Below are 24,662 nucleotides of genomic sequence, written 5' to 3'. Positions count from 1 at the left end.
GTCTTCTTCTATTTCTTTCTTCAGGGTTCTGTAATTTTCATTGTATAGCTCTTTCACCTCTTTTGTTAAGTTGATTCCCAGGTATTTTATTTTTTTTGTGAATGGAGTAGTTGTCCTCATTTCCATTTCAGAGAATTTGTCACTGATATACAGGAATGCCTTTGATTTATTGGTATTGATTTTATATCCTGCCACTTTGCTGAATTCATTTACTAGTTCTAGAAGTTTCTTGGTTGAATTTTTTGGGTCTACTAGGTATAGGATCATGTCATCGGCAATAGTGAAATTTAAATTCTTCTTTTCCTATATTTATGCCTTTAATTTCTTTCATCTGTCTAATTGCTCTGGCTAGTGTTTCAAGAACTATGTTGAATAGAAGTGGAGAGAGAGGACATCCCTGTCTTGTTCCAGATTTTAAAGGGAATGCCTTCAATTTTTCTCCATTTAGAATGATGCTGGCCTGAGGCTTAGCGTATATAGCTTTTACCATTTTGAGGTAATTTCCTGTTATCCCTAATTTTTCTAGAGTTTTGAACATAAAGGGATGCTCTATTTTGTCAAATGCTTTTTCAGCATTTATCGAGATGATCATATGGTTCTTATCTTTAAGTCTATTGATGTGGTGAATTACATTTATTGATTTCCGTATATTGAACCAGCCTTGCATCCCGGGGATGAATCCTACTAGGACATGGTGCACGATCTTTTTGATATATTTTTGTATCCGATTTTCCAGAATTTTATTGAGGATTTTTGCATCTTTAAATTCATTAGGGATATTGGTCTGTAGTTTTCTTTCTTTGAGGTGTCTTTATCTGGTTTGGGAATCAGGGTGATATTGGCCTCATAGAATGAATTTGGAAGTTCTCCCTCCTATTCTATCTCCTGAAATAGATTGTAGAGTATAGGTATTAGTTCTTCTTTAAAGTTCTTGTAAAACTCTGCTGTATATCCGTCCAGTCCTGGGCTTTTCTTGGTTGGTAGTCTTTTGATGGCTTCTTCTATTTCCTCACTTGATATTGGTCTGTTTAGATTGTTTATATCATCCTGACTCAATCTGGGTATCTCAGATGCTTTAAGGAATTTATCGATGCCTTCACTATCCTCTATTTTATTAGAGTATAGGGTTTCAAAATAATTTCTAATTATCTTCTGTGTTTCTGAATTGTCTGTTGTGATGTTGCCTTTTTCATCCCATAAGCTAGTAATTTGGTTCTCTCTCTTCTTCTCTTTGTTAGCATGGCTAGTGGTCTATCAATCTTATTTGTTTTTTCAAAGAACCAACTTTTAGTTTTGTCAATTTTTTCGATTGTTTCTTTTGTTTCGATTTCATTGATTTCAGCTCTGATTTTAATTATTTCTTGTCTTCTACTGAATTTGCTGTTGACTTGTTCTTCTTTTTGTAAGGCTTCGAGGTGTAGTGTGAGGTCATTTATTTGTTGGCTTTTCCTTCTTTTAAGGAATGAACTCCATGAAATGAATTTTCCTCTTAGTACTGCTTTAATATTGTCCCAGAGATTTCGATATGTTGTGTCTGAATTTTCATTTACCTCTAAGAATTTTTTAATTTCCTCTTTGATGTCTTCTGTAACCCTTTGTTCATTCAGTAGCATATTGTTTATTCTCCATGTGATGTAGGATTTTTTCTTTCTTATTTTATTATTGATTTCCATTTTCATTCCATTATGATCAGATAAAATGCATGGTAGTATCTCTACTCCTTTGTAAGTGCTAAGATTTGCCCTGTGACATAATATATGGTCTATTTTTGAGAAGGATCCATGTGCTGCTGAGAAGAAAGTGTATCCGCTTGATGTTGGGTGGTGTATTCTGTATATATCAATTAAGTCTAAGTTATTAATTGTATTATTGAGCTCTATGGTTTTTTTTATTCAACTTTTGTTTGGAAGATCTTTCCAGTGGTGAGAGAGGTGTGTTAAAATCTCCCATGATTATTGTGTTGTGGTCTATTTGACACTTGAACTTGAGAAGAGTTTGTTTGATGAATGTAGCTGCACCATTGTTTGGGGCATATATATTAATGATTGTTAAGTCTTGTTGGTGTATGGTTCCCTTGAGCAGTATGTAGTGTCCTTGTTTATCCCTTTTGATTAACCTTGGCTTGAAGTCTATTTTATTTGATACAAGTATGGACACCCCTGCTTGCTTCCGGGGTCCATATGAGTGGTATGATTTTTCCCAACCTTTCACCTTCAGTCTGTGTATGTCTTTTCCTATCAGATGAGCCTCCTGTAGGCAGCATATTGTTGGATCTTTTTTTTTAAATCCATTCTCCTAGCCTATGTCTTTTGATTGGTGCATTTAAGTCATTAACATTTAGGGTTACTATTGAGATATGGTTTGTACTTCCAGCCATATTTGATTATGTATGTTACTTAACATGATTTGTTTTTCCTCTATGATTAGTTTTTCCTTTACTGTACTACCTCCCGCTGTTGGTTTTCATTGTTATTTTTCATTTCCTCTTCTTGTAATGTTTTGCCAAGGATGTTTTGAAGAGCTGGTTTTCTAGTGCAAATTCTTTTAACTTTTGTTTATCATGGAAGATTTTTATTTCATCTTCAATCCTGAAGCTTAATTTTGCTGGATACATGATTCTTGGTTGGAACCCTTTTTCTTTCAGCGTTTGAAATATGTTGTTGCAGGATCTTCTAGCTTTCAGAGTCTGTGATGAAAGATCAGCCATTATCCTGATTGGTTTACCCCTAAATGAAATCTGCTTCCTCTCTCTTGTGGCTTTTAAGATTCTCTCCTTATTCTGTATGTTGGGCATCTTCATTATTATGTGTCTTGGTGTGGATCTCTTATGATTTTGTACATTCAGTGTCCTGTAGGCTTCTAGTATTTGGATTTCTTTTTCATTCTTTAAGTCTGGGAAGTTTTCTAGTATTATTTCATTGAATAGCTTGCTCATTCCCTTGGTTTGGACCTGTATATCCTCTTGTATCCCAATAACTCTTAAGTTTGGTTTCTTGATGTTATCCCATAATTCTTGGATGTTCTGCTCATGATTTCTTAACATTCTCGCTGAGCTGTCTATGTTCTTTTCAAGTTGAAAAACTTTGTCTTCCTTGTCTGAAATTCTGTCTTCTAAGTGTTCTACTCTGCTGGTAATACTCTCATTTGAATTTTTAATTTGGCTTATTGTTTCCTGCATTTCCAGAATTTCTGTTTGTTTTTTTAATATCCTCTATCTCCCTATAGAGTTATCTTTTGCTTCTTGGATTTGTTTATGTAATTCATTGTCAAAGTGATCTTTCATTGTCTGAATTTGCTATATAATGTCTTCCTTGAGACTCCAGATCATCTGAAGCATGTATATCCTGAACTCTTTGACATTCCATCAGCTGCAGATATTACCTCATCTAATATTGAATTGATCTGTATTGTTTGTGGTCCTTTTTTTCCTTGTCTTTTCATACTGCTCATGTTTCTTTCTAGCTTTGTGAAACTGTTGTGTTAATGGTTTTCCCCTTATATATTTATATTGTTCTTGTATAGCTCAAAATCCCTCTTTTGTGGAGAAAGACAATGTTAACAGTTCCCAATATACAGTACATCATCTAAGCACAAGTTTTCATTATTAATACATTTATAGTTAGATTCTACATCTACAGATATTGGTTTTAATTATTATTTAAGAATATAGTCATTAATTTCATAAAAGGCATACCATATCTGGTGGCATATAGAAAACTTAATTTGAGACGAAGGATGTTATACTTAGAGGGAAAGGAGTGAGGGTATGAGGTTAAACTAACTTAGCAACTTTGGAGAACTCTAACCAATAGACTGGTAATTTATGGAAGAATGTATAGACTCAACATCCTATCTGTATTTAGATAGTTACCCTATGTATAGATAGCAAAAGTTAGGAGCTTGAAAGTGGGATAGAGGGAATACGAATGAAGAAAAGAAAAAAAATAACAAGGAAGAAAATAAAAATAAGAGAGAAGAAAAAAGAAAGTAAGATAGAAATAAAGAAAAAATGGGGGAAGGTGGGGCATATGCAATTCCTCTATATTATATTATTTTGGTGATTGGGTTGTTCATGCACAGTTCTTGGTTTCACATATGTTGAGGTTGTGAAAGAGAGAGAAGAAAAGAGAGAAAGAGAAAAAAAAAGTCTCTCAGAACACTGTTTTCCTTGCTTCCAGTAGGTGGCGTTGTCTATTCCTAGCTTGAGCCTCTGTGTTCAGGGTGGTGGATATAGCCAGTGTAAAAGGACATGAGCTTCCACCTGTATCTTCCCTACTCTAATCTCTGAGGTGGGAAACCAGGTGCCTGTACAGTTGTTGTTTTGTGTTGATAGCTACAACCCCCAAAAGCTTGTGGGAAATTTTTTGAGTTAAAGCAGCTAAGGGTGGGGGAATTTGAAACCGGGTACCTGGATGAGCCACAGAACCATGCTGGTAGCCACACAACCTTTGATGGGATTTAAGGGTTGATGGGCTTCCTCGGGACTAGCACGCGGGTGGGGCTGGGCTTCCTCCTCCGGTCTGGGCTGGGCTGGCGCTGGGCTTTCTCCTCCCAATTAGATTTTTAATTCAATTGACCACATTCCTGGGTCCAAGCAGGTGCTGGACAACCATATCCTGAGGGGTTGGCATCGGCAAGAATTTATTTAAAAGTCATGTAGACCCGCAAGTGCCCTCAAACCCAGGATGTAGCTCACCATGAGCAATGCTGCATCTGAGTGGGGTACAGTTTATGGGGTACAAAGTACAGAAAAATAAGTTTTTATAAGAAGACAGATTTCCTTTCTGTTTCCCAGAAATGGGTCACACAGTTCTCTCTTCACAGGGACAGTAACAGAAAAAACCAAGATGGAGTCTAGAACAGCTAAGATGGAGTCTCATATCTGTTGGCTCCTATGACTATAGTGATTCCATTCCCGCTATCCCAGTAAGGTAGGAATTGTTACAAGTGATTAATCAGTTTCTACCACAACAATTGTTTTACACATTCAGAAATAGTAAGTTATTTGATGCCTACTTGAAACTACAGTCACCTTATAGTCTACATACACACTCTTATCTATCATTTTACTAATATCTGTAACCCTTATGTCCTTTATCCTATGCAAGGCTACAAGATCAAGGTGATATATTTGTTCATGGCTACATTGATCTTACCTTATCTATATTAACCTACTAGTTTATATTTATCTATAACTATATTGACTTATCACTGTTCACTGTTGTATATCCTTTTCCTATGGCTTAAATCCTATGTCTTACAGCTACATGATTTTACTACTGTTACTTAGGCTTACTCCTGATGAACTTATCTATATATTCATGTTATACTTATGTCTTACTATTGCTTTTCTATGTTATCTTACCTTATTCCTACAGTCTATAACCTATGCCTATGACTTATTGATTATCTATGCTATCTTGCCTTATACCTATAATCTATAACGTATATCTATGGCTTATTGATTATATTGATCAGTTCACACCTCCAGCCTCAGGTATGGCAGAGAATTGGGATTTAACAGATGAGGAATTATGTCTCATTATATAAAAAAAGAGCCACCAACCCACAATTATGTATTCGGCAAACTATCCTTGAAAAGCAAAAAAACAAAGCTTTCTTCAACAATGAAAACCAAGAGACCTTGTCACTGGTGGATTTGATTTATGAAAACATTTAAAGGTTTCCAAAGAGAAGGAAGTGAGATGGGTCAGAAACTTGTATATACAGAAGAAAGAAGATTAGAAATAACAGAGCTAAAATAAAGCCTTTTATTTTTCTAATTCTTAGTTGATCTAGTGATGTTCATTAAAATGTTATAAGAATGATGAATTCTCATATCAGAGCATATGGATAAGTGAAATGAATGATAGCATGCCTCAAGAGAAGAGAGAAAGGAACTTGGATTACTCTGTTCTAAATTGCCAGCACCTCCCATGTAACAGTATGGTGTAACTAGATGTGGACTAAGAGTTGCTGAAAACCACGTCTGCAAACTTAGTGTAAACACACACACACAAACACAAATCTTAAAAAGTATAATTGATGTGCTAAGATACAAAATAAAGTGTAATCAGATTAAAAACAAGTAATACCAGAGAAGGCAGAAAAATGGGGAACATTTTAAAAGATCCAATTAATAGAAAACAGGTACAAATAGGGTAGGCATTAACCTGAATGTGCCAACACTACATTAAATACAAATGGTGTAAATATGCCAAATAAAACTCAGAGACTGATAGAGTGGATACAAAAGTAAGACTCTCCTACATGGTGACTACTAGAAACCCACTATAAATATAAAAATACAAAGATTATAGGTAAAGAGTTAGAGAAAGATATACAAAACTAACAAAAATACCAACAGAGCCAATATGGCTACGTTAATTTCAGAGACAGGAGACTTCAGAGCAAACAAAATTATCAGGCACAGATAAAGGCATTACCTCACAGTTGTGATGGAACCCAGGTTTATTTACTTGCCACTCAAAAAGGGCAATGACTCAAGGCAAGTTGATGGGGCAAGGGAAAAGATTTATTTGGAAAATTACCTAAGCAAAGAAGATCGGAGGCTGTCACCAACTAAGATCATCTCTGGGTGCAAAGGGCTGAGATATTGAGCAGAGACAATGAGAAAGAAGGCTACACTCTGAGTAAGATGTTGTTCAACCAAGGCCTGTGCTGTCTTTTCTCTGTGGCAATATCCTTGAGATAAAAATCTTATTTCCTCTCCTGAGTCAGTCTCTATAATATAAAAATGTTTTTATTAGTACCTTAGTCATACATGATAGTAGGGTTCATTTAGACATATGTATGCATTAATGTAATATAATTGCTCCATTTCAATACCCAGTTTAGATAAATACATTTCTTTCCTGAAAGTTAAACATTATTCCAATTTTAATTAAAGAACCAGATTACCACACAGCAAAGGAAACAATTATGAGTGTGAATAAAGAACCTGTAGAATGGGAAAATTCTTTGCCAGCTATTTTTCTGACCGAGGATTAATATATCCAGAATATATAAAGAACCCCAAAAGCTTACCAACAAAAAATAAAAAAATAAACCTAATAAGTGGGCAAATTAAACAGACACTTCTCTAAGGAAGATATACAAATGATCAGCAAATATATGAAAAAATGTTCAACATTATTAGCAATTAGGGAAATGCAAATCAAAACTACAATGAAATTTTACCTCACTCTATTTATATGGCAATCATCGAGAGTACAAATAACAATAAATTGTGGAGAGAATGTGGGGAAAAAGCAATACTTTGACACTGTTTAGATTGTAAATAAGTACAACTACTATGAAAATCAGTATGGAGGTTCCTCAAAAGACTAGGAATGGAACCACCATATGACCCAACTATACATGCCACTCTTTGGTATTTACCCTGAAGAATTAAAGTTAGCATAATATACTTGCATACCCATGTGTATAGCAGCAAAATTAACACTAGCCAAACTATGGAACCAACCTATGTGTCTGTCAATGGATGAATGGGTAAAGAAAATATGGTATTTGTACATAATGGAGGTTTATTCAGCCACAATGAAGAATGAAATTATGTCATTTGCTGGTAAACAGATGGAACCAGAAAACATCATGTTAAGTGAAATAAGCCAAACTCAGAAGTCAAGTTGGGTCATGTTTTTTTCTCATATGTGGAAGCTGGAGAAGAAAAAAAGGAAAGATGTGTGTGTAGGATCTCATGAAAATAGAAGGGAGACCATTAGAGTACAGGAAGGGGACCAGAAGGAGGGTGGAAAGGAGGAAAAGGGGAGGTACTGGGTAGTGAAATCGACCAAATTATACTGTTATATTGTGTACATGTATAAATATGGGACAATGAATTGACTGTAACATATAACTATAATGGACCAATAAAAAGGAAAAAAAGTTAAAAATGAACCACATTACCACATCCTGGGCCCACACTTTTATGCTATCAGAAGACAATTGGGCATCCCACATTCTGTAAATCTAGGAAAAACCTACTGATTATTAAGTTTAACAAATAGTATTTTTAACCTCTTTTCCAAGCAATAGCTAACTTGTACTTAATAATTAAATATAAAAGGCACCTTTTGCCAGAGAATGGGAGGATATTTTGAAGGGCAACAGTTTTAACCCATCAAATGGCTCTAGTCAAACATCCACAGTCAAGGTGTGGTACATAGTATCTAGAATTACTGATTTTGAGTCAACTAAAAGGAAGTGAAGTTGGGGTGCTTATTAAGGTTTTCCTTTGGTTACATAGTCTGGTTACATAATCTGTTCTCCAAAAGGACATTCTAACACTTAACATGTATGTGCTTACCAATGGAGCATCAAAATATGTGATAAAACTGCAAGGAGAAATAAAAAACTCCATGTTTTGGAGGCACAATGCCCCTCTTTCCATTTTTGACAGGATTGGCACACAGAAAATCAGCAAGGGTATAATTGAATTGAACAGCACCAGCATTCAGTTGTATCTGTTGACTTGTACAGTGTGCTTCATCCAACCACGTCAGCATACACAGTCTTCTCCATCTTATATAAAATATTTCCCAAGACAGACTGCATTATAGACTTTAAAATGCTTATCAGCAAATTTAAAATAATATATACCAAACTCAGATTGAGAAGTTAGATGATCTGGGATAAGTCATGCTCACAAGCAGACAAAAGTTTACCCAATTACCCATTCAACCAGCATTTAATAAGTACATAAACATATAAAGTATTTTCTTAGTCACCATAGAATTAAATCATAAATCAATAAGAGAAATATATCAGTAAGTTTCACAACATCTGTAGATTAAAAAACACAATGTGATTTGTCAATAAAGAACTCTGAAGGCAAATTTGTAAATATTTGAACAAGATGAAAACGAAAATACAAATTATCAGAGTTTGAAGGATGCAGCCACAGCAGTGCTTAGAGGAAAATTTATAGCAATGAATGCATAAATCATAAGGAAGAAAACTCTAATGTCATTAATCTAGTTTCACACCTGGGGAGAACAATTGGGGGACTGGAGATATGAAGAGTGGGAAATGACCTTAGAGTATTTCCTTGAGATTCAATCCTTTATTACTCGAGTGGAAGATTAAATTTTAAATAAACATACCTAGATTAAGCAATATCTTTCCTGATGACATCCTTACCCAGTAAACTGGAATCTAAATGATCAAATTTCTGCATATCACATTTCCCAATACCTATTTGTGCCAAATCTGGTGCCCTGAATATATTTCCCCAACCTGCTGGCACCATAGTTTTTCTGGCACTCTGCTTTTTTTTTTTTTTTTTTTTTTTTTTTTTTTTTGCTTATCCCTCTTGCCTAGAAACTACTCAAAGAAGGGGAAAGCTGCCACCAGGTTCCACATTAATATTTTTCCTGGGGAACCTGCTACAAGTTTGCACAGAAGTCCCCTTTCATGAAGGTGATTTTGTCTACCTCCTCTCACAGCCAAATCTATAGCTGAAAACATATAGACACCAATTCTAATACACAGACACTTGGAAAAAGAAACTAGCTAAAACATTTAGATAGAATTCTTAAATTCCAAAATATTCAGCTCTTTAAAACAGACCATCCTAGAATACTGGAATTCACACACTGAAAAATTCACACACTCAGGATTTAGGAATCAAAATAACTTAAATTTGAGAGGCAGCAAAATGGTGTAATAGAGGGGTTGCTTCCCTAGTGGCTCCATGGCATGAACCAAGAAAATCAGATAGGCAACTTTTTAACCAGGTGAGTGAATGATCAAGAATTAGGATTTTACTGAAATTTAATGCTGGACACTGAAAACATATCAGGGACTTAGGAGATCTTGTATAATAAATTAAGGGGGAAAGATTCCCAGTCCCACAATCACAAAAGCAGTTGGAGACACATGCCACAATAGCCCCTATTTGAATGCAATAAAGCAACAAAGGAATTAAAAGAACCCCCATTCTCAGGAAGGCTGAGATGTGTTGGGGTATGAGGAGCTTAGAGATCAGAGACACCGCTTGAAAAAACAGTAAGCTGTGCTGCACAGAATCCATGCACAGGAGGAAAGCCACCTTATCTTGGTGGTGTGCACAGAGGACAATGGAAGGAACCATTTTACAGCCACAGCCAGAGGCCAGCAGCTGGGGGAGCCAATTACTGGCAGACCCAAGTCTGGCCCCCAAAACAAGCTGGGCAAACTCATGCAGCATGAAAGAGTGTGCCTAAGTGACCAGGATAAAATTAAGTGTGGAGAAGGTTTTAAAGGGGAATACTGGTCACAGAAACCCACCTGGATTCCAATCTCCCCCTCTAATCCAGCTGTTTGGAGGACCACCTGGGAGAGAAGTGCCTGAGCAGGAATGCAAAAAGGCAGAGTGGGAAAGAGTGAACGTGAGACTGAATCAGAGACCAGGAATTGCTGGGCCTGCAGGCTAAGTATTGGGCTGAGAACAAGCTCCTACACCACAAGAGAGGAACTCAAATGAGATTCTTGGAATGCAGTCTGGCAATTGCTGGGCCTTGGAGCTGGGCTGACTTAAAATTTCCAGACCAATTAGCACCCAGTGAAGAGACCAGAGCATACCAAAGTCTACACCCCACCTCCAGGAGCTCTGCCTCCAGGACTAATCCACTCATCACAGCAATACTAACCATCCTGAGGGTGAAGCTAACATCAAACTCCAGAAAATCCAGGTGGACTAAGTTCTGAGAAGGGAAGCTGATAAACTTTTGAACTCTGATGGAAAAAAATCGTTCAATTTTTCATCAAGATCCCTTTTTTAATTTTTACTTTTCTCTCTCACATTTCTACCATTTTGAAACCAAGTATATTTATTGTGCATCAAGTTATTGAGGACTGGGATCTCTGAATAGTATATTGCAGTTTTGTTGTGTATTCTTTTATTTTTACTTTTTTCTTTCTTTTTAAAAATTTTTGTTTATATATATATATATATATATATATATATATATATATATATATATATATATATATTTTCCTCCACTTATCTGTTTCTCCTGCTAACGGCCAATCTCTACTAATTCATCTTTATCTTAATTTTTTACTTCTAGCTTCTCTCCTCCTTCCTCATCAACATCACATCTTACCTTTCTTCTCTTTTCCCTTTGTTCACCACTTGAAATTGTAAACAATTTTGCAAATTGTTTATATTATAGACATAATTGAGCACATAATTTCTTTTTATTGTGACAAAACTGTAGAGATCTTAATAGGCAATGTTTGGTTTAAGTCTGAATAGTATTTGCATTGGGTATTATTGCTATTTTCTCTCTCTTAAAGGCAAAGTACTAGAAACCTTTAGGGACACTATAAGCCAACAGGGCAGAAACTGTACTGCCTCATATCCACACTGCTAGATGGGCAGACACAAAACATGAAAAAATGAGGGAAAAAGTCATCCCAAACAAACCAAGGTGCTTCAATAATAGAATCCATTGACACCACAGTAGAAGAAATGTCAAGGAAGGAGTTCAGAATATACATAGTTAAACTGATCTGTGATGTAAAAGATGAAGTAGTGAAAGAAGAGATAAATTTCAGAAGATGAAATATCACTTCAACGAAGGGATAGAGATTCTGAAAAGAAATCAAGCAGAAATCCTCAAAATGAAGGAAGCAATAAAACAAATTAAAATTTTAATAGAATAACAAACAGACTAGATGACTTGGAATACAGACCTCAGGCAATGAAGACAAAATATATAATCCTGAAAATAGAGTTGGTCATGAAGAGAAGATGTTAAGAAACCATAAACAGAACTTCCAAGAATTATAGGATAACGTGAAAAAACTAAATTTATAATTTATTGGGATTGATGAAGGCATGGAGTTACAAACCAAAGGAATGTACAATCTTTTCAATGAAATAATATCAGAAAATTCATCAAACTTAAAAAATGAAATGGAAAATCAAATAAAAGGGTCTTACAGACCCCAAATGTACAAAATTACAATAGACTCACACCAAGGTATATTATAATGAAAATGCCTAACATAAAGAATAAGAATAGAATTTTAAAGGTGGTAAGAGAAAAAGATTACATATAGGGGCAAACCATTCAGATCTCAGCTAATTTTTCAACCTGGGATCTCAAAACTAGGAGGACCTGGAATAATATATACCAAACTCTGAAAGAAAATGGATGACAACCAAGAATTCTATATCTGGCAAAATTAAGCTTCAGATTTGAAGATGAAATAAAAAAACTTCCATGATAAAAGTTAAAAGAATTTGCAACTAGAAAACCTACACTACAGAACACTCTCAACAAAATATTTCATGATGATGAAATGAAAATAAATAGTGAAAATTGCAAAAGGAGGAACTACACAAAAGAAATAGCCAATCAAAGGAGAGACAAATTCAAATTAATAAAGAGAAATAAACAAAAATAACTGGATTACAAATCTCATTAATAACCTTGAACACTAATGGCCTAAGCTCATTAATAAAAAGACATGGACTAGAAGATTGGTTTAAAAACAAGTCTCAACAATACGCTGTCTCCAAGAGACTTATTTCCTTGGCAAAGTCATCCACAGACTGAAAGTGAAAGGATAGGAAAGGAACATATCACTCACTTGCATCTTGTAAACAAGCAGGGGTTTCCATCCTTATATCAGATAAAGTGAACTTCAAGCCAAACTTAGTCAGAAGGGACTAGGAATAAGATTTCATAATGCTTAAAGGGATTATATATCAATAAAACATAACAATCATAAATATTTATGCCCAGATAATGCAGAATCTATGTACATAAAAAACCCTTCTTAATATCAAGAATTCAAATAGACCACAACAAGATAATACTGGGTGACTTTAACACATCTCTCTCACCACTGGCTAGATTCTCCAAACAAAAAATAAACAAAGAAAGCATAGAACTCAATAAAACAATAATTTAGATGTAACAGACACATATACAATATTTTATCCATCAACAGGTGAATACACTTTCTTCTCAGCAGCACATGGATCTTTCCTTAAAACAGACCATATCTTATGCCATAAAGCAACTCTTAGCAAATACAAAACAATAGAGATAATACCCTGCATTCTCTCAGATCATAATGGATTAAGTCAGAAATCAATGAGAAATTAAAAAATAGAAGCTACTCTAACATCTGGAGACTAAATAATATGGTATTGAGTGACAAATGGACAGCAGAAGAAATCAGAGATGAAATTAAAAAATATTTAGAGGTAATTGAGAACATCAATAAAATGTTTCAAAATCTCTGGGACACTATGAAAGCGTGCTAAGAGGAAACTTCATTGCATTAAGCTCATTCGTTAAAAGAATAAAACATCAACAAATAAATGACCTAACATTACATCTTAAAGTCCTCCAAAAAGAAGAACAAATCAATGCCAAAAGCAGTAGAAGAGAGGAAATAATTAAAATCAGAGCAGAAATCAATTAAATTGAAACAAAATAAACAATTAAAAAATCAACAAAGCAGAAAGTTAGTTTTTTGAAAAAACAAATAAAATTGAAAAACACTTAGACATGCTAATGAAGAGAAAAAGAGAGAAAACTTACGTTACTAAAATTTGTGATGAAAAAGGAAATACCACGATGAACACTACTGAAATACAGAAGATAATCAGAAACTATTTTGAAAATTTATACTCCAATAAAATAGAAAACATTGAAGACATCAACAAATTCCAGAGACACATGATTGCAAAAACTGAATCAGGAGAACATACACAATTTAAACAGATCAATTTCAAGCACTGAAATAGAAGACACCATTAAAAGCCTACCAATAAAGAGAAGCCAAGGACCAGACAGATTCTTAGCCGAGTTCTACAAGACCCTCAAAGAAGAATTATAACCAATCCTCCTCAAATTATTCTATGAAATAGAAAAGGGGGAATCCTTCCAAACTCATTCTTCAAGGCTAGTATCACCCTGATACCAAAATCAGACAAAGACACATCAAGGAATGAAAATTTCAGATGAATACCCATGATGAACATAGATGCAAAAATTCTCAATAAAACTCTGGCAAATTGCATATAAAAACATTTTAAAAAGATAGTGCAACACAATCAAGTGGGGTTTATGCTGGAATGCAAGGTTGGTTCAACATACAGAAATCAATAAAGGGGATTCATCACATCATTAGACTTAAAAACAAGAATCATATGATTATCTCAATAGATGCAGAAAAAGCATTTGACGAAATACAGCACCCCTTCATGTTCAAAACACTAGAAAAAGTAGAGATAGTAATAGGAACATACCTCCACATTGTAAAACCTATATATGTTAAATCTAATGCCAACATAATGCTAAATGGAGAAAAATTGCAAGCATTCTTGCTAAAAACTGGAACAAGACAAGGATACCCTCTTTCACCACTTTTATTCAACATCGTCCTTGAAGCTCTCTCCAGAGCAATTAGACATAAGAAAGAAATTAAAAGGATATGAATAGGAAAAGAAGAACTCAAACTATCCCTATTTGCTGACAACATCATTCTATATTTAGAAAACCTAAAAAATTCCACAAGAAATCTTCTAGAACTCATAAATGAATTCAGCAAAGTAGTAGGATAAAAATTAACATCCATAAATCAAATGTGTTCCTATATATCAGTGATAAATACATATTCTTCATAGAAATAGAAAAGGCAATCATGAAATTCATTTGGAAAGATAAGAGATCCAGAATAGCCAGAACAATTACTTTGCTCTTAGCAAGAAGAGTGAAGCAGGAGGCATCACAATACCAGAACTTAAATTTTACTACAGAGCCATAATAATTAAAATGACATGGTACCAAAGCAGACATGAAGACCAATGGTACAGAATAGAAGACACAGAGAAAAACCCACATAAACACAGTTATCTCATTCTAGACAAAGGTGCCAAAAATATACATTGGAGAAAAAATAGCCTCTACAACAAATGGTGCTGGGAAAACTGGAAATTTACATGTAGCAAAATGAAATTTGACCCTTATCTCTCACCCTGCATAAAACTCAACCCAAAGTGGATCAAGGACTTAGGTACTAGAACAGAGACCCTGCACCTAACAGAAGAAAAAGTAGGCCCAAGTCTCCACCATGTTGATTTAGGAACTGACTTCCTTAATAAGACTTCTAAGGTACAAGAAGTAAAATCAAGAATCACTAAGTGGGATGAATCAAACTAAAAAGCTTCTTCACAGCAAAGGAAACAATCAAGGTCATGAAGAGAGAGCCTATAAAAAGGGAGAAAATCTTTACTACCTGCACCTGAGACAGAGCACCAATCTCCAGAATATATAAAGAACTCAAAAACTTAACACCAGCCTGCCCCCCAATATCCCAGTCAATATATGGGCTAGGCAACTGAACAGACACTTCACAGAAGGAGAAATATAACTGATGTTCAGCATCTCTAGCAATTAGAGAAATTCAAATTAAGCCTGGCACATGCCTGTAATCCAGGGGTCAGGAGGCTGAGGCAGGAGGATCTGGAATTCAAAGCCAGCCTCAGCAATGGTGAGGTACTAAGCCACTTAGTGAGATCCTGTCTCTAAATAAAATACAAAATAGGACTGGGGATATGGCTCAGTGTTTGAATGCCCCTTCATTCTATCCTTGTATGCCCTCCTCCAAAAATTAGAGGAATACAAATTAAAACTACACTGAGATTCTATCTCACTCTGATCTGAATGGCAATTATCAAGAATACAAGCAACAGTAAATGTTGGTGAGGATGTGGGGAAAAAGATTAATTCATACATTGTTGGTGGGACTGCAAGTTGGTGCAATCACTCTGGAAAGCACAGTATGGAGATTTCTCAGAAAATTTGGAATGGAACCATCATTTGATCAGCTACCTCACTCCTTGTTTTATACCTAAAATCAGAATACTATAGTGCTGCAGCCACATGAATGTTTATAGCAGCTCAATTCACAATAGCCAAGCTATGAAGCCAACCCAGGTGCCCTTCAACAGATGAATGGATAAAGAAAATGTGGTATATATACACAATGGAATATTACTCAGCCTTAACAAAGAATGAAATTATGGGATTTGATGGTAAATGGATAGAGCTGGAGAATATCAATGTAAGTGAAATAAGCCAATCCCAAAGAACCAAAGTCCAGATGTTTTCTCTGATATGCAGATGCTAATTCACAATAAGTGGGTGGGGCTAGGAAAGAATTGAGGTAAGACAGAAAGGAGTTAAGGGAGGGGAGGGGGCATGAGAGTATGAGGATAGTAGAATGAGTCAGACATTATTACCTTATGTACATACTTGATTACATGACCAGTGTAATTCTAAATCATATGCAACCAGAAGAATGAGAAATTGTATTCCATTTATGTATGATGTATCAAAATGCATTCTATTGTCATCTATTACTAATTCGAGCAAAAAAACCCTGAAATTATTTTTATCTTTTTTTATTTATTCTTTTTAGATATACACAACACTAGAGTGTATTTTTTGACATATAAAACATACATGGCATATAACTTCCCATTCTTATGGTTGTACATAATATGGAGTCTCACTGGTCATCTATTCATATATAACCATAACAAAGTTACATCTTATTCATTCTGATTCATAAATTCAAGGACTCTGGTACTTTTTAGTCTTGTAACTCTGAGACTCAATAACATGAAATCTTAATATTTGACGATTTAGCACTTTAGAAAGAGAAATGAACCTTTGAGTTTTAATGTAAGTTTGTCATTTTGCACCTGAGGACACTCGGATTTGGAAAAGGGATGTTCCTCCAGGAACACAGGAGTCGAGATGACTATGCCTTTGTGCCGAAAGCTTTCCCAAGCCCAGGACTTACCTTTACCCGTTACCTCCACATTGTGTCTCCCAGCACTCTACAACCTCTACCTGGCTTGGTGTGTGTGTGGTTCTCCAATCAGATTTCTCTTCTGTGTCTTTACTCCCAATCAGGGAGATGTTTTCTGAGCATGTGGGTCTCCAGGCAGTAGTTATCATATGTGGACATGAATCAGTGAAAGATGCCCTGTTAGACCAACAAAGCAACCAATAATAAAGCATTTATAATGCACTGCCTGTGTTCAGGGTACACTCACAAATACTCAATATGGATCATCTCCTAAACTCTTTTTGAGAAGTATTAATATTTCACTAAATTTGCAAATAACTAACTGAAAAGTGACAAAGGTTAGGTAGTGTTACACCACATGGCAAGAACACTTCTTTTATCTCAGGCCATAAGCTTCCAAAAGTACCTCCTGTGTTACTTCTGCTTTAACCCTTAATGCATCAGCTCCATGCTCTGTGTGTCCACTCAAGTCCTTTTGGCTAACTTACTTATCTTTCTTCATGCACACATATGAACACATGTCCAACACTGCTTGCAACATATGCTCACTTTTGTATGTGTGTGATGTTGGAGATTGAACCCAGGGCCCTGTGACAAAAAAGGCAAGTACTCTACTAACTGAGCTATATCTCCAGCCCCCCCCCCAAGCTCATTTGTTAGGATTACCCAAACCTCTGTCCCTGACATCATTCCTTCATCTATTCATGCAAACGCTTTCACTTCATCCATCCACTGCTCTACTGTTGTACATTGTCCAAAGTCCCATTCATTCAAAAGCCCTTAGATTCATTTCCATTTCCACCTAATCATCTATTATTCTCTCTCATTTTTTCCACACACATGCATTAATCTTCATACATTCAACTGGATGATTTCTATTCAACGAGTCTTTCAACCATTTTATCTCTTTGATTCTGAGATCATCCATCTATCCACCCTTTACCCTTTCATTAACTCTTTTGTCCATCCATTTCTTCATCAATCCAGCAATAAATTTTTCCATCCATCCATCCACACATTCTGGGATACACTCACACTTTTATAAGTTGTCAAATATTCTGCCACACATCCCCCCATAGCTGATAGTTTAAAAATATTACTGCATAGTAAGACTTTTTGCATCATCGAATTGACGTCCAGGTGTGAGGTTGTGTGTACCTGCATGTGCAGGTCTGGGGAATCCTAGTAGTGCTTAGACTCACTTTTTCAGGGTCCTCCACATGACATTCCAGCTACCTGTCCTTCCACTTTTTTTGTGCAGCAACCAGTTATTGGTCCCATTCTGGCTCTCTGGCCTCTAGGAAACTGACCCTCATCTCCCACAATCCTCTGTAGCCTGATTCCCTTTGCCTCCACTACAGTTCTAGATTGTGTTTTGAGGAGCAAGTAGGAAGGAATCCTTGTTTCCCCATCCCCCTTGGCAGGTTGGAGAAGATTCTTCGAGAGCACAGTGTAGGACATTCATATACAGACCCTCTGAGGGTCCAGCACTATTGGACACAGCAGGAGAGGAGGCAGGACCTGACACCGACATCCTTGCAGGAGTAACCATCACCAGTGGGGTCTGATGGAAGATTCCCTGATGCTTCTCCATGAGCCTCCTTTGAGACTTCAGAATGGGAAAGGGAACATTTTCAAGAGAGGATCCAGAAAGAGACTGGCTTCCTACTAGAGAAACTAGAGAAACTAAAGGCAAGAGAGCCACAAGGGGACTGGATAGTTAGAGTCAAGTCAACATGAGAGAGACAAAATGCCTTCCCTGGAGCTCAGACCCAGCCCTGGACTGAGTTCAGCCGTCTGACTCCAGACTCAGCCCACATGGTCCCTGGTGCCCATCACTGAGAAACCCCTTTACCTATTCCCCACAGATTTGTCACACATATACTCCAGAATAGTGCAATCTGTGCTAGGAAGACATAATCACATCTACTAATTACAGGAGAATGTCAGGGAATTCATAGCCTCCGGGGTTCAGATCAAGAAATCGTCCCTTGACCCTCAAACTTCTCCAGACTTCATTGATTGCTCCTTGGTCAACAACCAGACACATCTTCTTCTCCAATTCTTTCTTCTCCTCTCATGGTGCCTGCCTCTCTAAACCCCTGCAAACACATCAGTTACAAAATAGCAAGTATAGTTTTTGCATGGTTTACCTTGATGTAGGAATAAAATATGGAATCTGTAAAAGTCTAAATTCTTTGGATTTTTTTATAAAACCAGAATCTCAAAACTGTTGAATCATGGAAACTTAAAATCTTATAGTTTTCTAACCATGTAGGCCAAACATGTAATTCTGAGGAAAAGTAGAATGATAACTTTAATTTCACAGACTTTTTAAAAAGTTAAATGTTTAGACATATGTATGTGTGTGTGTGTGACATTTTAAAGCATTTATGTAAAAGATATCAAAGACTACTACAAATTATAATGGATATGTTAATGGTTTACAGTCTAAGGGATTTAGAGACTAAGAAGTGTAACACCTTTATCTCAGAGAATCTTAGAATATTAGGCTTTCAGATTTGAATATTTTTAAGGCCACAGAACCTTAGCACTTCAAAGGTTAGAATTATACATCTTAATTTTTAGAATTTCCTGAAGTTCCAAGACATTCTACTTTCCACCCTCCCGTTCTCTTTATTGTTCCCACAGCCCCACCACTCTGGTCTCCCCTTGCTCTTCCTGGGCACACCTGGCATGTCCCTGCTGGAGGACCTTTGTTCTGGCCATTGCCTCTGCCTGGAACATCTCCCAGGCACCCATAGATTTACCCAGCCAGTGTCTTTTCACCAAGTCGTTCCTTGAACACAGGAGGTAATAAGAGGGCTGTTAGGGTGCCCCTGCCCCCTAAAGCTCCTGAGTTAATGCAGGAATGTTGAAGTGAAATGATTAGATTATGAGAGCTGTAACCTAATCAATATATTAATTTATTTGATGGATTAATAATTTGAAAAGACTACTGTACTGGCAGGTGGTGTCGAGAGCCATAGCCACTCAGAATGAAGCCTGGCATTTGCCAGAGGGAATGTTTGAAAGGTGCCACCAGCGAACCATTGAGATGATGATTTGAGTTAAGCTATATATAACTGCCGTGATGCTGGATTGATTGTATTGTCTATTTGACCTTTACTGTCGGGCAATGGGGCGGCTCTAGCTGCCTGGGGCGCCCACTGCTTTGGAGTTCTCCCACTACTTTGGAGTTGTTGCTCTACTTTGGAGTTCTCCCGGGGATTCCCGGAGAGTTCCCATTGGTTGGGGAAGTGCCGGAGGAGGGATTTCCGGAGGAGGGATTTCCGGAGGAGGGATTTCCGGTTGGTATGTGGTGTGTCCCGGGAGAAGGCCCCATGGGTGGCGTTGGCAGAAGAGCGCACGTGCAATGCCGGTAAGAGTTGAAATAAAGTAGTTGCTGTTTGAACCTACAAGGCTTTGTGGCAGCTCGGTTATTCATGCCCAGTCAGACTGTGGCAAGGTGGGGTGTGACTGGAGAAGTTGGGTCACTGGGGATGTGCCCTTGGGGATCATATCTTGTCCCCTGGCTCCTCCTTGTCTCTCTTTGCTTCCTGGCTTCTATGAAGTGAGCAGCTTTCCTCCGCCATGCCCTTCCGCCATGATCCTCTCCTTCACCCTAGACCTAGAGCAGCAGAGTCGGCTGACCATGGACTCCACCTCTGAAACTGTGAGCCAAGATAAAGTTTCTCCTAAGTTGTTCTTGCCAGGTGTTTTAGTCAGAGTGATAAACAGCCACCATGAAGGCTACTGAAAAATGTTCCGTATCCTTTTCAGTTTCAGAATAAAAATAATCCCTGAGAGAATTCAGACTCATCAACTTGGTCCTCACCATCCTCCACATCGTCTAGGGAGGCACTTGGCAGTGAGTTCACTCCTCCACTGTGGTTTCCTGCTAGAGATGGAGTATTTTGAGGTGGAAGGGGAAGGCCCTCACATTATCTCTCCCAATAGGATGAATATATAGTCTAGAAATCTTAGAATCCTACTACTTACACTCTTCAAACTTTAGAAGCTCAGGAGATAGTGAGCACAGAATCATAGGTTCTTACCACGTGGAGGCCATTTCACATAATCTTCTACTTGGTATCTGACTCAATAAAATCCAATTCCCACTTGTGGTAATCTGGCCTGTTGGGTAAGTCCAAAGATAAGGAACTCATTATCTTGCTTAAAATCAATTTCCAACTGTGTCCCCTTTGCCCTTTAATACACTCAAAAACAAGCCTTTGACTTTCTCCTAATGGGTATAATTGGAGAGACGAATTCAAATCCACTCAACTTTTCTAGCCTCACCTCCATCATTTAACTTGATTTTGGTCATTTAAATAATCAAATGTTTATTGGCAACTCTCCCATGTGCCAAGAATGTTCCTAGTTACCTGTATAATGGAGTGTATATAATCCCTTTGGTCATCTGCATCATTATTTCTGGCCTCTAGCAGCCAAAATCCATGAAGAGATTTACTGGGAGATTGAACTACAAATGGATCCCCAGTGTAATAGACTGGATCAAGTTGACCTACATGGATGCAGCAATTCATAAGATACAGAAGGTGACAAATAGTGTACCTTTTGGAGTTCCACACACAATGTCACCTGGGACCTTGTTTCTGAGTGTTCCTTCTCCTGATGGCAGGTTTGCCTTTCATTGCTGGTGCTCTATCATAACTCTCTCCTCCTGGTTCTCTACCCCCTAGTCCAACACGGATCCCTCCTAATTGCCTCCATCTTCACCCCAGGTCACAGTTGTGTTTCCTCTTCTTGGTTCAGTCCTCAGAGACCTGGTAAATATGTCTGCTCTCCAGATGCCTTCTAACCCCAGCACTTGTTGGATGAGTGGGGACGCTTCAGGAAGAGAGAAGCATTTTTGTCCTTTTAATATAGTAGGTTTCTGTGGTCTACTTTTCCCCTAAAGGAACATGTCAGAACATGTCATATTTGGAGTTCAGGTCAGTATGGGAAGTAAAGGGACATATCATAGCACCATAAACAACAGGCAAAAAGATAAGAGCATTCTTGAATCAGGGACTACTGGAATCCTTGGCTCTGATCTTTAGGAAAACAGAAACAAATATGGTGATAGCATTGAACAAGGGTGAGGAACTTTTCTTCATAACCTTAGAAGAATAAAATTTTAAGTTTTGAGGGACAAAATCCTCAATGTCACCTACTCCTTTAGGTTGCTGTCGTATCAAACTGATCACAAACTTCTACAAAAAACGAACGAATGTGTCTGAGTTCCCAAATAATTAAAATTTTCAGTTTATATAATTTTCCTATATAATCAAATGCTCTAGTACTTTTGGCTTTTCAAAACCATTTTTCAATGGAAAAAGCATGCTTACTTTGAGCCTACGTGAACACAACCAACAGGTAGATTGGTCGGATAGACGGTAGTTTGCCCATCATGGTATGAAATTCAGCACAATGGCTTTTTATAGGGTGGAAATCATGAGAAACCTGGACTCAGCACCATGCATGGGCAATTGCACACCACTGCAGCACTTACCAGTGGTTGGTCCTGGGAGTCACACAGATCTCCATCTGTGAGGTGGACCTTCATCTCTTTAAACCATGGGAAGGATGCTTCACAAAGAGTATAATTTAAGTGTGAACTTTTAGTTTTTCCTCCCACCAATGTCTGGAACTTGATGCATTTAAAAAACTTTTGGGGAATTAAAATGAACAGAAGTTGGAAGTTTATGGATCCTTTAGAACCATTCCCTGTTGGACTCAGTGGAATCTGAGGCAACAGAGGCATTTTGCCAGTATTGAGCTCCTATAAAGGCAGGTCCTCACTGAGCACCAACAGTAGGAGCCCACTGTGTCTTGCTACTGACCCTATAGAGTGGATACAGTCATGATCCTTGGGATGCTGATGAAGCAGCTGAGGTTCAGTGGGGCAGGCAGGACAGATGCTTCCAGGCCTCAGCACCTTGCAGGTGTGACCACAGGAAAGCACATCGGCCCAGGGGAGTCTCTGGCCAGCATGGAACGCTTCCTCTACTTCACTTCATCCTTCAGAACTTCTCTTTATGCCTGCTGGTGCTGCCCTAAGACACTGATATCACTCCCAGATAATTGAGTATAAGTAACATCTTGAGAACCTGTGAGTTGCACTTTATGGCCTACTTAGTACTCCCTTCTTGGAAAGCAAATAACCTTCAGGTAATAGAGGTCTAATGTGTTTCCAGGTGCACCTACCCTCCTCATTGCCCCAAATTCACACAAATACACTAAGACAAGTCAGTATTGCTACTTAGATGGGACCACTGGTCTTTTGGGAATTGGTGTGGGCCTTCAAGAGGTGTGTCTTACTGGAAATACACAGCCACTCGCCTTCAATAGGCAACAGAAAAGCAATGACACTCCTGAGATTCAATGTAAGTCAGCAGGTTTTCCATTCATCTGATCAACTCTGTTTGTTTCTGTCTGTACCAAATTCTTTTTTTTAAAAAAAATATATATATAGTTTTAGTTGGACACGACATCTTCATTTTATTTTTATGTGGTGCTGAGAATTGAACCCAGTGCCTCACGCATACCAGGTGAGCATGCTACCTCTTGAACCACATCCCTAGCCCCTGTTTGTACCAAATTCTTGATGCATATTCTATGTCTTTAAGTTTGCCCCTCCACGTGGGCCAAAATGTAGTCTGCATTCGTTCTCCCTATCATCTCCCTCCTCTAAAAACCAAAATCCAAAATCCAAAACCAAAACCAAATAAAACAGAAAACCAAAAGCATCCAGGAACTCAAGGCTGTCACGTATAGTAGGGTTATTATGTGTTGAATTGGATATCATTGTGGAATACCAAAACATTCCAATGGCCTTTTAGGCTTCTATTACTCATTCGTGTTTCCTCTTAGGTGAATAGTGGATATTTACGACTGGTTTTGCCTCCCTGTAGAGTGCCCCAGCCTTAACCACTTTCATCTTTACACCTTCAGAGGCTGTCTTCAGTACTGTCTGGGGTTTCCTGGGAAGAAAACGGTCTCTGATTCTAGCTGAGGTGGATCCTGATGGTGCTACAGGTTGGGGCTGTCTGCTCACTGTATTTGAATGAAGATCTGAGTAGCACATTTCCACGCCTGCCACAGACACAAACACTCAACATCTTTAAAGCCATGATATTCCTTCCTCAAACAGCATTTCAGAGCTACCGATGCACTTGGCAAGTTGCTATGGTTTGGATATGATTTGAATTGTATTCCCCCAAAGGTATGTGTGATTACAGATTTGGGACCTAATGGGGGTAGATTTGGAAGGTGGTGTGGACCTTTAAGAGGCAGGGCCTAGCAGGAAGTCCTTAGGTTATTGCTGGGAGGTGGTGGTGGGGATAAAGTCGTTTTTTGGTGACTCCTTGGTAGTTCTTGCAAAAGGTGGAGACTTTATAAAAGGGTTACCATAAAAGGAATAAGCCTGACCCCATCCAACTCTCTGCTCTTGGTTCAAGATGTGGCCACTCTTCTGCAGGAGTGCCTGCTGTCTGCCATGGCACTTTGTCAGAGCTTTGTACTGATGCCATTTAGGCTTTGAACCTCCAAAACTGTGAATCAAATAAACCTATTTTATTTATGAAGTTGGCTGCTGTGGGTAATGGGTTGGAATGTCAAACCGACCAAAAAGTAAAGTCAGTGCCAAGAATGAGATCGTGAGTACACTGGAAGAGGCTCAAGTATCTTTGGGATTGTTTCACTGGCAGAATTTGGAGAAACAGGCTAGGGAAAGCCTCGAATGGTGAGGGTGCAGCCTTTTCTTTGTTGCAGGACTTTTTTTTAAAGGTTCAGTTTTCTCACTTGTCAAT

The 24,662-nt window shown here is 37.6% G+C and overlaps 1 pseudogene; it reads left to right on the top strand.

Annotated features, from left to right (window-relative positions):
• LOC143638144 (cytochrome P450 2G1-like) overlaps window positions 1-22,911 on the top strand; it is a 38,384-nt pseudogene extending 15,473 nt beyond the window's left edge.
• Window positions 22,912-24,662: the final 1,751 nt, after the last annotated feature.

This window comes from Callospermophilus lateralis, chromosome 18, assembly GCF_048772815.1.
Source record: "Callospermophilus lateralis isolate mCalLat2 chromosome 18, mCalLat2.hap1, whole genome shotgun sequence".
NCBI lineage: Eukaryota > Metazoa > Chordata > Mammalia > Rodentia > Sciuridae > Callospermophilus > Callospermophilus lateralis.
Note: the sequence above shows the minus strand (reverse complement) of the source record. Positions and strands in the feature narration are given on the sequence as shown.